The 14,313-nt window shown below is 38.4% G+C and overlaps 1 long non-coding RNA gene across 5 annotated transcripts in view; it reads right to left on the bottom strand.

The window, feature by feature from the left end:
• Gm26512 overlaps window positions 1–14,313 on the bottom strand; it is a 74,146-nt gene that overhangs the window by 37,768 nt on the left and 22,065 nt on the right. Inside the window, exon 4 of one of the 5 annotated variants that reach the window (XR_872907.2) lies at window positions 7,413–8,105. The exons of the other annotated variants lie outside the window; for them this stretch is intronic. This is a non-coding gene — a long non-coding RNA (predicted gene, 26512). Of the gene's footprint in view, window positions 1–7,412; window positions 8,106–14,313 lie in introns of those variants that run through there. 5 annotated transcript variants of the gene reach the window in all.

Here is a 14,313-nt window from a genome sequence, read left to right as displayed (position 1 = left end):
AAAAACCATAGTAACTTATACAACAACAAAAATAAACTCATCTGCAGAAAATGAATAATAAATACCTTTTTAACATATGTGGACTACTGAAATTCATCTCTTTGAAGGGAGAGGCAGGTACAACTGACAATTAGATATGTTTCTTTGTTTCATGCAGACCATATTGGCAACTTCAAAGTCTAAATACCAAACAAGTAATGGCCATAGCTTGAAGCAATAGGCTCTGATCCAGTGCAGAAGGAAAGATAAATGGGCCCAGCCATTTTGACCTGCTGAACATTTCCTAGTGAAGAGGAAGTTACTTTAATAAACCCGTGTGTACTAGCTAGCCTGTGTAAGCATCTTATGTGGCCAGAAGCAATTCAGTGTACATCCCTGAGTGGATAAATGATTTTAGTTCCAAACATGTGAAAGCCTGCACTCTGGAGAAGACCAACAAATTATTCTTATATCTGTCAGCATGGATGAATCAGAAAACCTCACACCAAGGGGCTGAAATGACGGTCACACACAAGGACCTGAATCTGGATTCCTAGCACTTACATAAAATCTGACTGAGGTGGCAGATATCTGTAAGATATCTGTAACCCGAGTCCTGGGAGGCACTAGTCAGCCAGCCTAACCCATCAGTGAGCTTCAGGATCAGTGAGAGAGCTCTCCAAAAGTACAGTGGAGAGAGATAGAAAATGATACTAGACGTTGACCTCTAGCCATCCCAGGAAAAGGCACATATGTACATGTGTGTACCGGAATACACATGTTCACACGCCCATACAAATGTCTACATATACCACATGCAACTCATATTAGAGAAAGCAAACATGAAACACAAAAGTATAAATTATTAATCATTATATGGCATAATATTATATAATGCACTAGTTAGGAAAATGTATATAGATTGTAAAACTACCCATATTAATTTAAGATATTTCTTTCTCAAACAGCTTTTAAATTACTTGAATATTTAATTTCTTTTGGGCTTAGTCTAAGGGTCATTGTTAATTTTGTTTAAACTGTTGAAATATGTTTAATGTACCATCTTATTAAATTTCTTTTTATTCAATTGTTTAGTAATTATACAAATAATGGACTTCAGGGTGATGTAATGTGTGCTCATATGTGTGTATATATGTGTGTGTTTGTTTATGTGTGCATGTATGTGTATGTGTGTATTGTGCTTTTCTCTTATCAACATAAAATATTTCTCACTGAAAATTCAAAATATAATCTGTCCTACATTTGGATGTACTTCTTTGTTATTTTATAGTATATCAATATTCAGCACTTATCTTTTATTTGGAATACAATGTTTCATAGATAATCAACAGTCCTGCTGACTCTCTTTAGATTTCTTCTTTTCCAAGAACCATAAATCATGATTTCCAGACATCTCACCATCTTGGTCACTAATCCTTGACAATCATCCATGGTCAATTGCAATATTCCATTTTATTCTGGCCAGTAAAATGTCTGATGGAACTATTAGCTTTCCTGTTCAGGATGCAGCACTTATAGCCTAGACATGACCTACATTTCTGCTGTCACATATGCTTCATTAATTTGTACCTGGCTACACATAATTTCAAACCTTTAGGTTGTGTGTGTATGTGTGTGTGTGTGTGTGTGTATGTGTGTGCATATGTGTGTAATGCGCTTCCTTCCCCCATTCTTTATGTGCATTGAGAATTTTCCTAAACTGTTTATGTTTGTATTGGTAGATATAGTTATCCCTAATGCCTTGTCTTGGAATTTGGTTCTATTGTTCTGGCTTATTGAGAACTTTGTTGCCCCGATTCTGACACTGATTAATTTACTCTTCTCCTTCTGGGTTGAATTATCAGTGAGCATTTGTTTAACTAATCCAAGTCTTATTTCAGAAGCAATTTGGAGATGAATCTAACATCTTCTAGATTCTTCTATTATGTCTCCTTCTCAACTGCATGTCATTAAAAAATTAATCCATTTCATCTATCTAGTGTCTCATTATATTTATTTCATCTAATATATATTTCCACAGTCAATAGATATTTTTAAAATGTAAAGCTATGACAAGAAAGACTTCTTCAGACAATTAGAAGATCAAAAATCCTGATGCTTGGCAATGGTTGAGACACATATTTACAACTTATCTCCTCACAAATTTTTCTGTTTTGCTCATATGCAGTAGATAGTGACCGTTATGTCTTGGTGAGCTTTCTAAGATCCAAATCCATACCTTCTACCCTGACTGTATTTTTGCCTCTGTTGATGCCTCAGTTTTCCACCTCAGTCATTGTGAAATTAAGCTATGGAGAAGATTAATTTTTACCCTAACCCGTTCATTTAAAAATAATAATAATCTTTTTTGTTTATTCTTTGAGATTTTTTTATGTGCACACAATGTGGTTTGATTATATCCATCTTCACTAATTCAGTCGAACACTTTCCAGAGTTTTCCATTATGTCTCCCTTTCAACAGTATGTCATTTAAAAAAGATAACCCACTCTATCTAATTATTGTTGTGCCTATGCTCATGGGGTTGGGGCTATCCACTAGAGCCTGGCCAGGAGCTCTAAAGCAAGCTGACTCTCCTTCCCCTAGCAGCCATTAACAGTCAATAGTTCCAGATAGGGCCAATTGCTTACTTACTTTTGCATTGCCCATGCTCAGCTGGCTTGATGTCCATGTATTGTACAGACAACCACAACTGCTGTGAATGCATAACTATAATAGTCCAGAACATGTCCAGAACAAGGTCTTGCCACAGTCCTTCTTGATCTCTGGTCTTAATAGCGTTCTCACGCCCGGCCAGGAAGAACACCACAGACCAGAATCTTCTGCGGCAAAACTTTATTGCTTACATCTTCAGGAGCTAGGAGCGCAAACCCCCAGCCCCAAAAGCGAAAGCCACCCCAATAACGAAACCGAAACCCCTTTCCTATTTAGGAGAGTTATATTTCGCCTAGGACGCATCACTCCCTGATTGGCTGCAGCCCATGGCCGAGCTGACGTTCACGGGAAAGGCAGAGTACAAGTAGTCGTAAAATACCCTTGGCACATGCGCAGATTATTTGTTTACCACTTAGAACACAGGATGTCAGCGCCATCTTGTGACGGCGAATGTGGGGGCGGCTCCCAACATCTCCCCCTTTTCTTTTAATAAGAGCAAATAGGCCACCCATATTAATGAGAGTGGAGATAGAGGTCAAATCCCCAGTGTGTAGGTAAAGGAGCCGTACACATAACCTCCTCCCAGGCTCATCACCCAGAGGGGTCCTGGTCTGGTCCCGTGTTGTTTTTCCTGGGGGAAGGACACTTGAACACTCAACCTTCTTGAAAGATGACATGTCTCCCTAGAATAGGCTCATTTTATGCCGCAGAGCCCTTCTATTGCAGTGCTTAGCCGTGCAACTCTCTCGGGCTGCTGAAGCACACTCACTCTATCCCGTGCAATGAGACTAGCCTCATGGGATATAAGAGCTGAGTGGCCAGCGACCTATTGCCTAAGCATAGATATATCAGGGGAAGCTCCATGTTCTAGTCCTGCAAGCGCCTGGGCAATAACCACCTTGTCTCTCCTAGTTTGGGCCTTAAGCCTACAAACCAATCAAAGAAGCAACACTAATCCACAGCAAAGTGTATCTCCAAATAATATCAATCCCACCCATTCTTTAAAGAAAGAAAATGCTGAGGAGATCCAATTGGGTAATCCTTTGGTCAGGGACAGGTCCAAGCGCGTGGAGTTGACCTGAAGTCTCAATTCCCGAAGGATCTGTTCAAATTCAGCCGTCCAATTCTGTAACATATACTGAAAAAGACTTTTTGACAAATTAGCTGCCCTAGTAAATTTAACATACTGAATGGAAGTAACACACAATCCCGGAAACTTTTGTTTACACCCCAGCTGAGCTATTTGCCATAATACATCTAGTTGTTCCTAGACAAGATCTATGAGTTGATTAACCAGCATGAGACCTCTCTGTATCATGACATTAGCTGAGGCCTGTTTATCTATGACTGTAGTCACTGAGGCTGACAAAGTGTTAATGGTGTCAGTCGTCTGGACCTGTCCAGACAGAGCCAAGGCTGTCTGAATCAAGGCTAAACCCAGTTCCTAGTTAGTGGTAAAAAAGCAGGAGAATACTTGAGCATTATACATCACCGTCATTGGGAGTGGAAATGTCGACATTATTCCCCAACGCTGCTCTCTCTTTATTATTGACGCCCTGGACATCACCAAGACGAGGGACATCAGTATTCCCTTGGTCAGTCTGGATTTTTCGGGTGAGTCTTTCTGGTATCCAAAATGGGTTGTCTTCATTCTGTGGGAAAACACAAACCGCTCCCCTGGATCTTATCAAAATAGGATCCGGGCCATACCATTTATTATCAAGGACATTTTTCCATTTAACCATCTCATTGGGCCTATCTGGCTCTGAACAATGACGTTCAGCCGCAGTATGGCCATGAGCATCAATATTTAAAAAATTGAGTGTAAAGAGTGCCATAGACACAGACACTCTTGGTGCTCGGGGTAAAATCTCTTCAATTCCCCTCTTTTGCTTTATAAGATAGGCTTTGAGGGTGCGATGCGCACGCTCAACAATACCCTGTCCTTGAGGGTTGTATGGAAGTCCAGTCAGGTGGGTTATATCCATCTGACGGCAGAACTGCTGGAATTTTTGAGACGTATAAGCTGGTCCATTATCAGTCTTAAGGAGTTTGGGTTTCCCCCAAGCACTCCATGCCTCAAGGCAATGTTGAATCACATGTGAGGCTTTTTCTCCGGTTAACGGAGAAGCAAACATGATGCCAGAACATGTGTCAATGGACACATGGAGATATTGAAGTTTTCCAAAGGAAGAAACATGTGTAACATCCATTTGCCAGACCTGTAGAGGTCGAATACCGCGTGGGTTAATTCCCACATGAGGAACTGGCAAGAACTCACAGCAGCTTTGACATTGAGTAACAATGTCACGGGCTTCTTTTCTTGTCAAGGAGAAACGACTGCGTAATGTTTCAGCCGTCACATGAAAATTGTTATGAAAATTTTTTGCAGCCTCTACCGGGGATGATAGGGCAGCAGCCACCACTTTAGTGGCCTTATCTGCCAAATCATTTCCCAGAGCCATGGGGCCAGGTAGGCCTGAATGGGCTCTAACATGAGTAATATAAACAGGAAATCTTCTAGATAACAAAACTAATTGTATCTGTTGAAAAATATTGGCAACTCTACTGGAAGGCTTAATCACTCCAGCCACTTCTAAAAGATTTACTGCATTAACCACATAACAGGAATCTGACACAATATTAAGGGGTTCTAAAAAGGTTTTTAAAACTTCTAAAACCACTAAACATTCTACCACTTGAGGTGAATTTTCATTATATTGTTTGGATACCACTTTACCATTAGCCACATAGGCACCTATGCCAGTTTTTGATCCATCAGTATATACCACAATCCCATTTTTAAGTGGGTTTCTTACTGTTATTTGTGGAAACACAACAGATTGATTTTGGGCAAACTGTAAAATTGGATGTTTTGGATAATGGTTATCTATTTGTCTTGAAAAGGAGGTAACTAAAACTGCCCAATCATTAGATGTGGCTGCCAAGGTTTGAACCTGTGCAGCGGTATAAGGTACAATTAAAAGATATGGACTTCGCCCAAAGTGGGTGATTGCTGCTTTTAGGCCTTTAAGGGCAAGCTGTGCAATTGCATCAGGATACCAATCTATTATTTTAGCTGGGGATACGTTTGGATGGATCCACAACAATGGCCCATTTTGCCACAAAACTGCGGTTGGCAATTGTGCTGTCTTAAAGACACACAAACTGAAAGGCTGCGAATCCTCAATACGTTGTAATTGTGCATTCTGTAAGGCTTTTTCCACCTTTTGTAAGGCCTGGTTAGCAGCTAGAGTAAGAGTCCTAGGGGAGGAGATATGAGGATCTCCTTCTAAAATACCAAACAAAGGCCTTAACTCAGCGGAAGGAATCTTTAAAAAAGGTCTGAGCCAATTAATATCTCCCAACAGCTTTTGAAAATCATTTAAGGTATGGAGGTGATCTCTTCTTATCTAAACATATAAATATTGATTTCTCTCAAAGGAGGAAATATGCGTGACATCCATTTGTCAGACCTGTAATGGCCTGACGCCACGAGGGTTTACCCCTACGTGAGTAGATAAAATTTGACAACAATCTAAAGGCATTATTAAGTAATCAGAATCATTTTCAGTAGAACCAATCCCTCTTGCAGCTCTAGGAATACTAGAGGAAGAAAAAACAGCCATGTAGGCTTGGCAAAATTATTAGTTGAGCTATTCTGTCCCCTTGTGATATAGAAAAGACAACTTGAGGACAAGAACAGAGAACCTGAAGTTCCCCTTTACAATCTTGATCTACAACTCCAGGGTAGACAATAAGACCTTGTAGGCTGCAAGAGCCTGCCTCTGTCATTATTGTCCAGTGGCTTCACCTGCTCGGGAGAGCGTCTTCCAGGCCCTAATAGCCTTTTCATCTGATTCAGAACTACTAAGAACTGGCTTCTCTAATTGATCTTTTTTCTTTTCTTTTTTCTTCTCCTTCCTTCCAATCTCTCCCCAGGTATTCTTACCTGACCTAAACTTTTCCTCAGGTTCAAGACCCGTGGAAAGGCCTGTATACTTATTTTGTGTACCATATTTTCTCTTTGCTCCTACTCTCTCTCCCCGCTTTACTTCTGATAGATTGTCCTGAATTTCATCTAGAATCCGCCCTGCCTTAACCACTTGATAACATGTGAAAAGGAACAAAAGGGCTCCTAACACTAGAAAAAATTCAAGGCCAAACATTTTCCACTTTACTTCTGATAGACTGTCTTGAATTTCCTTAGAAAGTTCAAGACCAGACTTACCTCGTAAAGCTGTACTCACTGGTACTCTCGTTCCCCAGCTGAAAAGTTCTGAATTCATGCAGTTGAATCCTTCTCAACAGTCTGCTTTACGGGAACCTTTATTACCGCGACCCGCAGTTCTGGTTCTGGAATGAGGGATCTTCCTTGCGCCGGTCCCGAGTTTTCTTGTATTTTTTCGTCCCGGATTTTTTCTCGTCCCGGGTTTCAGCACCAATTCTTAATAGCGTTCTCACGCCCGGCCAGGAAGAACACCACAGACCAGAATCTTCTGCGGCAAAACTTTATTGCTTACATCTTCAGGAGCTAGGAGCGCAAACCCCCAGCCCCAAAAGCGAAAGCCACCCCAATAACGAAACCGAAACCCCTTTCCTATTTAGGAGAGTTATATTTCGTCTAGGACGCATCACTCCCTGATTGGCTGCAGCCCATGGCCGAGCTGACGTTCACGGGAAAGGCAGAGTACAAGTAGTCGTAAAATACCCTTGGCACATGCGCAGATTATTTGTTTACCACTTAGAACACAGGATGTCAGCGCCATCTTGTGACGGCGAATGTGGGGGCGGCTCCCAACACTCTGGATCTTACAGTCTTTCTGTCCCCTATTCTGTGATGTTCACTGAGCCTTTCTGAAGACATATTCAATTTATGGCTGAGCACTTCTCAGGCACTGATTCTCTTTACATTTAATCAGGTGTGAGCCTCTGCACAAAATGCTATTAGTTGCATAAAGAAGCTTCAGGTCTGAGAACTGTTGTTAATCTGTGAGTAGAGAGATATCATGTTCACGGAGCAAAGTATTTATAGTAGGTTCTTCCTTCAGGCATATGATGCTCCAGCCACAGGTTCCTGATCAGAAATGTATTACTCAGCGTGAATCTGGGATGAGTTTCCTCTTGTGTATTGGGACTTATATCCAATTCAAAAGTGTTTGGTTACTGACATAATGATTGTACCACTATTGCCCTCATGGGCATATTTTACCTTAAGAGTCATTATTTTAGTTCATAGCATTCAAGCTAGATAAGACTACCAACAAAAGATGAAAAGAAACTCTGGAACAGTATCTTGAGTTCTTGGATGCAAAAATACAAAGTTTCTCAACGAGAATCCATAAAGTATAAAAGGAGTCAACATTAAATGTATGAACTTCTAATCATCAAAAGATCCTCCAAATGAGTGTATTGTCACAGACCATTAGACACCACACAAGAAGAAGTCCACCTGAAAAAGTGCTAAGTATTAAGGCATATCAAGGCAGTGAAAATAAAAATCTCTAAGAATTATCAACGTTAAAACAAGACTAGTAACACTAAGCATTGTATACCACACATAGCCTGTCGGTTCAGAATTGTCGATTTGGAATTACAGGGTATGTAAAGCTGGATATATAGATAGTGGTGCCTTATAAGGAAAGCTAATGCTTAGGTATATTTCAAAGTGAGATGTATGCATAGCTATTGGTCAAAGCAGTGTGATTTACAATTGCTCCAACCTTGGAAACAATACAAATACAAATTTTGTTCTGTATTTGTCTGCTATAATATTACACAATAATAAAAAGCAAACAAAGAAACTACTGTCCTGCATATAATTTGATTGTTGCTCATACACATAATTCAGGATTTGCTGGGTATAGAAGAGAGGAGGTTGTATTGTTTTATATAAACACTTAAATTTTGCCTCTGTAATTACCGTTTTAACTATATACTGTCACTAAAGGTTAAAACTTGTTTATTCAGATGGATAAAGTAGTGATTGTGGGTGTTTTCCCCCCTCAATGCCCAGAATGGGCACTTAAAGGACAAACATATGTTTTGAAAAATACTATCATTTCTGGGTGCTGGGATGATGATTGTATTGTTTTTAGTTTTAAATGCCATAATCTTTTCCCTTTTAGAAGATACAAATACCCTGCATCCTTATACATAGACAAAGTATAGTTTCTATAAAATTTAAAAAGTACTTTTAAGATTTCTAAACAATAATTGTTTTAGAGAATGTTACAGACATCACACATTATAGAATAAAATAAAAGAGTACTTTTAAACTTCTAAAAGCCAGGAAACTAAAAAGAGGGCATTGTTAGGCTGGGGAGAAATATCTTAAGGTAAAGAGTTAGTGGAACACATGAGGCTAAAGTGTGAAAGGGAAGTGAACAGGTGGGAGAGGTAAGTAGGAATGGGGGGAGGGGGCACATGTGTGCATGTGCACGAACACAACCCCTCACTTAAATAGAGTTCCTCTACAAGGGGGGTGATTGTGGTTGAGAAATTTTTATTTGCCTCCAAAAACTAGAGATATTCTTTTATGGTTCATTGTTCTTGTGCTTAGAGCCTAGGTTTGTCATATATATGTAATTTTTGTATAATTAAAATATTTTATTTTAGGATATCTCTACCTAGATGACTCAAAACTAATTAGAATGATAATTACTTCCTCACTGCTTTGTAGTTCTATATTCTTCTTGAGTTAAATCACCCAGTCCATCCATCCATCCATCCATCCATCCATGTATGATTCATCTATGGATGCTTACATGAAAATACTGACTTGCATAATGATATTAAAGTTAACTGTAGGTTGTTTTGGCTTTCTTATATTTTCTTTCAATATTTATATCTTCCTTATTATATATTATATACTGACTAAATTAACATTAATAGAAATACATTTTGTTACAGGTAGTATATTTCCACTGGACTTCAGGTAGGATATCTGCTAAATTTTTGATAATTTTTCAAAGTTTTTTATTATTTTTTTAAAAAGATTTATTTATTTATTTATTTATTTATTATATGTAAGTACACTTGTAGCTGTCTTCAGACGCACTAGAAGAGAGTGTCAGATCTCATTTTGGGTGGTTGTGAGCCACCATGTGGTTGCTGGGATTTGAACTCAGGACCTTTGGAAGAGCAATCAGTGCTTTTAACAGCTGAGCCATCTCTCCAGCCCCAAGGTTTTTATTCTTAACTTGTTATGAGCTTTTATTGTGAGCAGATTTTGAATGTAACATATTTTCTCTGTATGCATTGAATTTTTCTTTATTCAAGTAATATAGAATACCCAACCAATATTGAGGTATTATTCTTATGATAGCAATATTTATTTTTTAAATAGTTAATTTAGGTTTTGTTTTCATTTGTGATGAGAAGACACACTGAAGTATAAATTTTCCTTTGCATTAGGTTCATTATCAAACATACTAGCCTCTAAAAATGAGTCAAAGTGTGTGAACATTTTCTACTCTCTGGAAGATATTTTATACGCTTCAGTTTTTCATTCCTTAAACAATTTGTATAAAATAACCTAGGCTTGAATATATTTTGCAAGATAATTTTTATTTAAAGATTCAAATTAATTTTTAATTTAATTTATATTTCAAAAAGAATGTTATGAGTACACATAAGTACTGAATTTACATCCTTTCCACCCCTCCAATTTCTCCCGTATATCTCCCAGTTCCTCTCAAATTAATGATCTCCACTTTTTAAATTAGCATTGTTACATATGTACATACAGACACACAAATGTATAAGTATAATCCACTGTGTCCATTCAGTGTTGTTTGTATGTGTGATTTACTTGGGATGGTTACCTGTGGTTGCATAACCTTCCAGGGGACTTCTCTCTCTAGAAGACTGATTCTACTCTTCTTGGCAGCCACCAGTTGCCTATAGTGCCCCCTTATATGGGTGGGATCTTGTGGGATTTCCTCCACCCATCTTGGCATGTCAACTAGTGGTGCCGTCCTGAAGGTCTTATTTAGATGAACATATTTTGGAAATATCATGGATATTATGGCATATGCCTATAGTACCAATACTTGGGAGGTAAGAGTCAGGAAAATAGCTACAAGTTCAGAGCAATCCTGAGCTATGTAGCACCTTTTTTAAGAGATTTTTTGTTTGTTTGTTTTCCTTTGAAAGCACTTTTTAAAAAAAGATATTTTTGTTTTCTTTTGAAATATTCTACTTGAATAAAAAAACCTATGACTCACTAATATTATATGATCTCTATTTCTATTTTCTTTGACAGTCTAGAAATTGTCAACCTCTCTGATTCATCTAAATCTCACTCTTTTACTTTAATATTTCTCATGCTTTTGAAAGTATATGCTTCAGTCTGAATGTTTTCCTCTGAAAAACTTTTAAGTTTTCCTCAATTCACTAATTCTTCAACTTTTCTGTGATATTACAAACCAGCAAAAATTGAGTTTTCCCTTTTCTCATAAGCCACTCAGTACAAATAGTCCCCCAATCATTAATGACTAAATATATGTTGATTCCTCTATCAAAGCAACAATTTAATTTTCAATTGCTAGAAGGTAGCAATTGAGTGCCCTATCTAAGTCAATCCTGATACTATCAATCTGAAAGACAATATCAGATCCCATGAGTTGAATTCTTAGTCTCACAAGACTTCCCACGTTTATATGCATATATGGTAGACATGTCTGAATGTGTGTTTGTGTGAGTGCAGTTTGCATGAAACTCATATGGAGGTCAAAGGGCAATCTCAGTTGTTAGCCCTTGCCTGCCCTTTTTTTTTTTTTTTTGAGGTAGGGTTTCTTTTGCTGTTTACTGATAAATATATTAGTCCTGCAAACTCCTGGGAGTTCTCCTGTCTCCACCTCCTATATTGCTATAGCAGCACAGAGAGGCAGACATGTACTACCACATCTGACTTTAAAGGGAGTTCTGGGGATTTGAGCTAAGGTCCTTAAGCTTTAGTGGCCAGTGTTTTAGCCAACGAGCAATCTCCCCAATTCATATCTCACATTTTTTTATGTCAATCAAAACCAGCCATTTGTGAGCTAAGCTCATAGCCAGCAATAAATCAGGAAGCTCCCATGCTCTTTTGTCAGGGAAACACTTCATTTTATTTGCTAGTATGTTATACAAGTCATGACAGAAAATACAGCTGAACAACAAGTCCCTACAGATACTTAGCACCAAGCATGTGGAAAGGTAACAGCTTCATGCCCTCTCTATACATGCTATCCTCCATGTTTTCAAATATCTGCAAAGCTCAGCCAAACACAATCTTTTAGTTTGCAGTGGATGCTTCATTAAATAAATACAGTTAATTATGTGATTGATTCCTGGTGATCATACCAACCTTTAGCCCTCTTCTTTCTCCAGAGGAAGGGGATGGGAACCTCTTTTTTTTTTAATTGGTTATTTTATATATTTACATTGCAAATGTTATCTCTCTTCCCCGATTTCCCCTCTGCAAACCCTCTATCCCATCCACCCTTTCCCCTGCTTCTATGAGGGTGCTCCCATACCACTCCTGGGCATATACTCAAAAGATGTTTCAACATATTACATGGACACATGCTCCTCTATGTTTATAGCAGTCTTGGTTATAGTAGCTAGAAGCTGGAAACAACCCAGATGTTACTCAACAGAAGAATGGAGACAGAAAATGTGGTACATTTACACAGTGAAGTACTACTCAGCTACTAAAAACAGTGACTTCATGAAATTTGCAGGCAAATGGATGGAACTAGAAGATATCATACTGAGTGAGATAGCCCAGTCACAAAAGAAGATACATGGCATGTACTCACTGATAAGTGGATATTAGGAAAAAAGTTTGTAGTACCCACGATACAACTCACAGACCATACAAAGCTCAAGAAGGAAACCAAAGTGGATGCTCCAGTCTTACATAGAAGGGGGAACAAAATAATCATGGGAGGTAAAGGGAGGAAGGGACCTGGGAGGAAGAAAGGAGGGAGAGGGCAAATGGGGGGCAGGATCAGGTGTGGGAGGAGACAGGGGCAGTGAGAAGTAGAGGGTCAGGAAATTGAATAGAGGGGTATAACAGTGGGGATGGAGAACTAGAGGAGGGAATTTCTAATCTTCATTACTAGGTATTTGGTGTCTTGACTACTACCCCTACCCCACCCCCCCGCCCCCTACTTTCTTGGCTACCTTTTAAAACCAATAGTCATCTTACTAACATAAAACATATAACATCTCATTAACCAAGACATCCCACAGTGTTAGGAATGCTGAGCCAGGAATAATGGTTACAAGGTCAAATGTTAAATCAGAAATTCTTCCCCCTTCCCCAATCTTATCTAGACGCCTGTGAAGCCTGTCTCTGGAAGGAGAACAGAGATTGAACATTAGAAAAAGATTCACCTAGCATCCTTAAAACTTTGGAAATCACCAGGCTTTTTAGAAACCTGAGTAGTTTTCTTGCCAGGGTCTAGGAGTACAGCCCATTATGTTTACTTCTTATTGCTTGATAGCTGCAATTTCATTCTAAATTACAACTTGCTTTTTGTATTTTTTGCTTTTGAGAATTTTGATTTGATTCATTTTTATAATTTCCAGTGGGTTCTCTTTTATAAAAACAATTTTGAATCTTGAAGTCTATTTTCTTGTACCTATTCACTATTGTTCTCAATAAACCCATTTTCTAGTTATTTGACTCAACATTTATTTTTAATAATTCCATTATAAAGATATTTGAACATTTGGCCCCCATCAGCTATTCCCTCTCTGTTTTGCTTCAGGTTTGTTTCGCGTGTGTGTGTGTGTGTGTGTGTGTGTGTGTGTGTGTGTGTGCCAACTTATTTTTGACTGAACACAAGATGCTGTATATAAGCAAGCAATAACTATGGAAATAATTTGTCAACTATGATAATGGTATTTTTCATCACCAAAGCCTACATTTGCTTCTGGGAAATAACTAAGGACACAATCTGTGATAACCTTAATCTAATTTCAGGCTTTGAAATTGTTGGAATCTTATCTTTTTGTTCCCTTTGAGAAAGTTGGTATATTTGATTTATCTTTACGATTAAGGTATAGGTTTTTATATTCCCAGTATAAAACATGGAAGGCTTATGTTTCATATTTAATCCCTCAACTCTAAAATTTTCTGTAAAGCATGATTTAGGCTCTCAGCCTCTCAGCTGCCATCCACAGCCATCAACATTCTTCTCAAATTTTTACCCTATGTGCTTAATCACTTCCCTTCTTTATATAGATTCAAGTAAATTGAAAAAAAAATAACTTTTGTACTTTTTTCCAAGTGGGAAGATTTGTTTCACTTTCTTCTGTTATAAATGTCACCAACTTCTTTTTAAAGTGCCATTGTTTTAGGTAAGTTTTGATACATACAACAGAGAGCTCAGGTTGATGACCTAAATAAGAGATTTCTCCTTCACTTTTAAGAAACATAAAAAGAGCCCACCCCATCCGTATTGAATATGTCCATGGCTATTAGAGATGCAAGATCTTTTCATACTTCTGTCCTACCAGACTTACTGTGTACTTTCTGTCTTCAGAGTTTTAACAGGGTCTGAGATGTTCTTTAGATCCCTGAGGCCTACGTCCTCCACAGAAGCACAAATAGAATACCTTCTACTTGCTATCTGACCTACAAAGAAATAGCCTCAGACGCACCCCTC

The sequence above is a fragment of the Mus musculus genome, chromosome 12 (genome assembly GCF_000001635.26).
Source record: "Mus musculus strain C57BL/6J chromosome 12, GRCm38.p6 C57BL/6J".
Classification (NCBI taxonomy): domain Eukaryota; kingdom Metazoa; phylum Chordata; class Mammalia; order Rodentia; family Muridae; genus Mus; species Mus musculus.
Note: the sequence above shows the minus strand (reverse complement) of the source record. Positions and strands in the feature narration are given on the sequence as shown.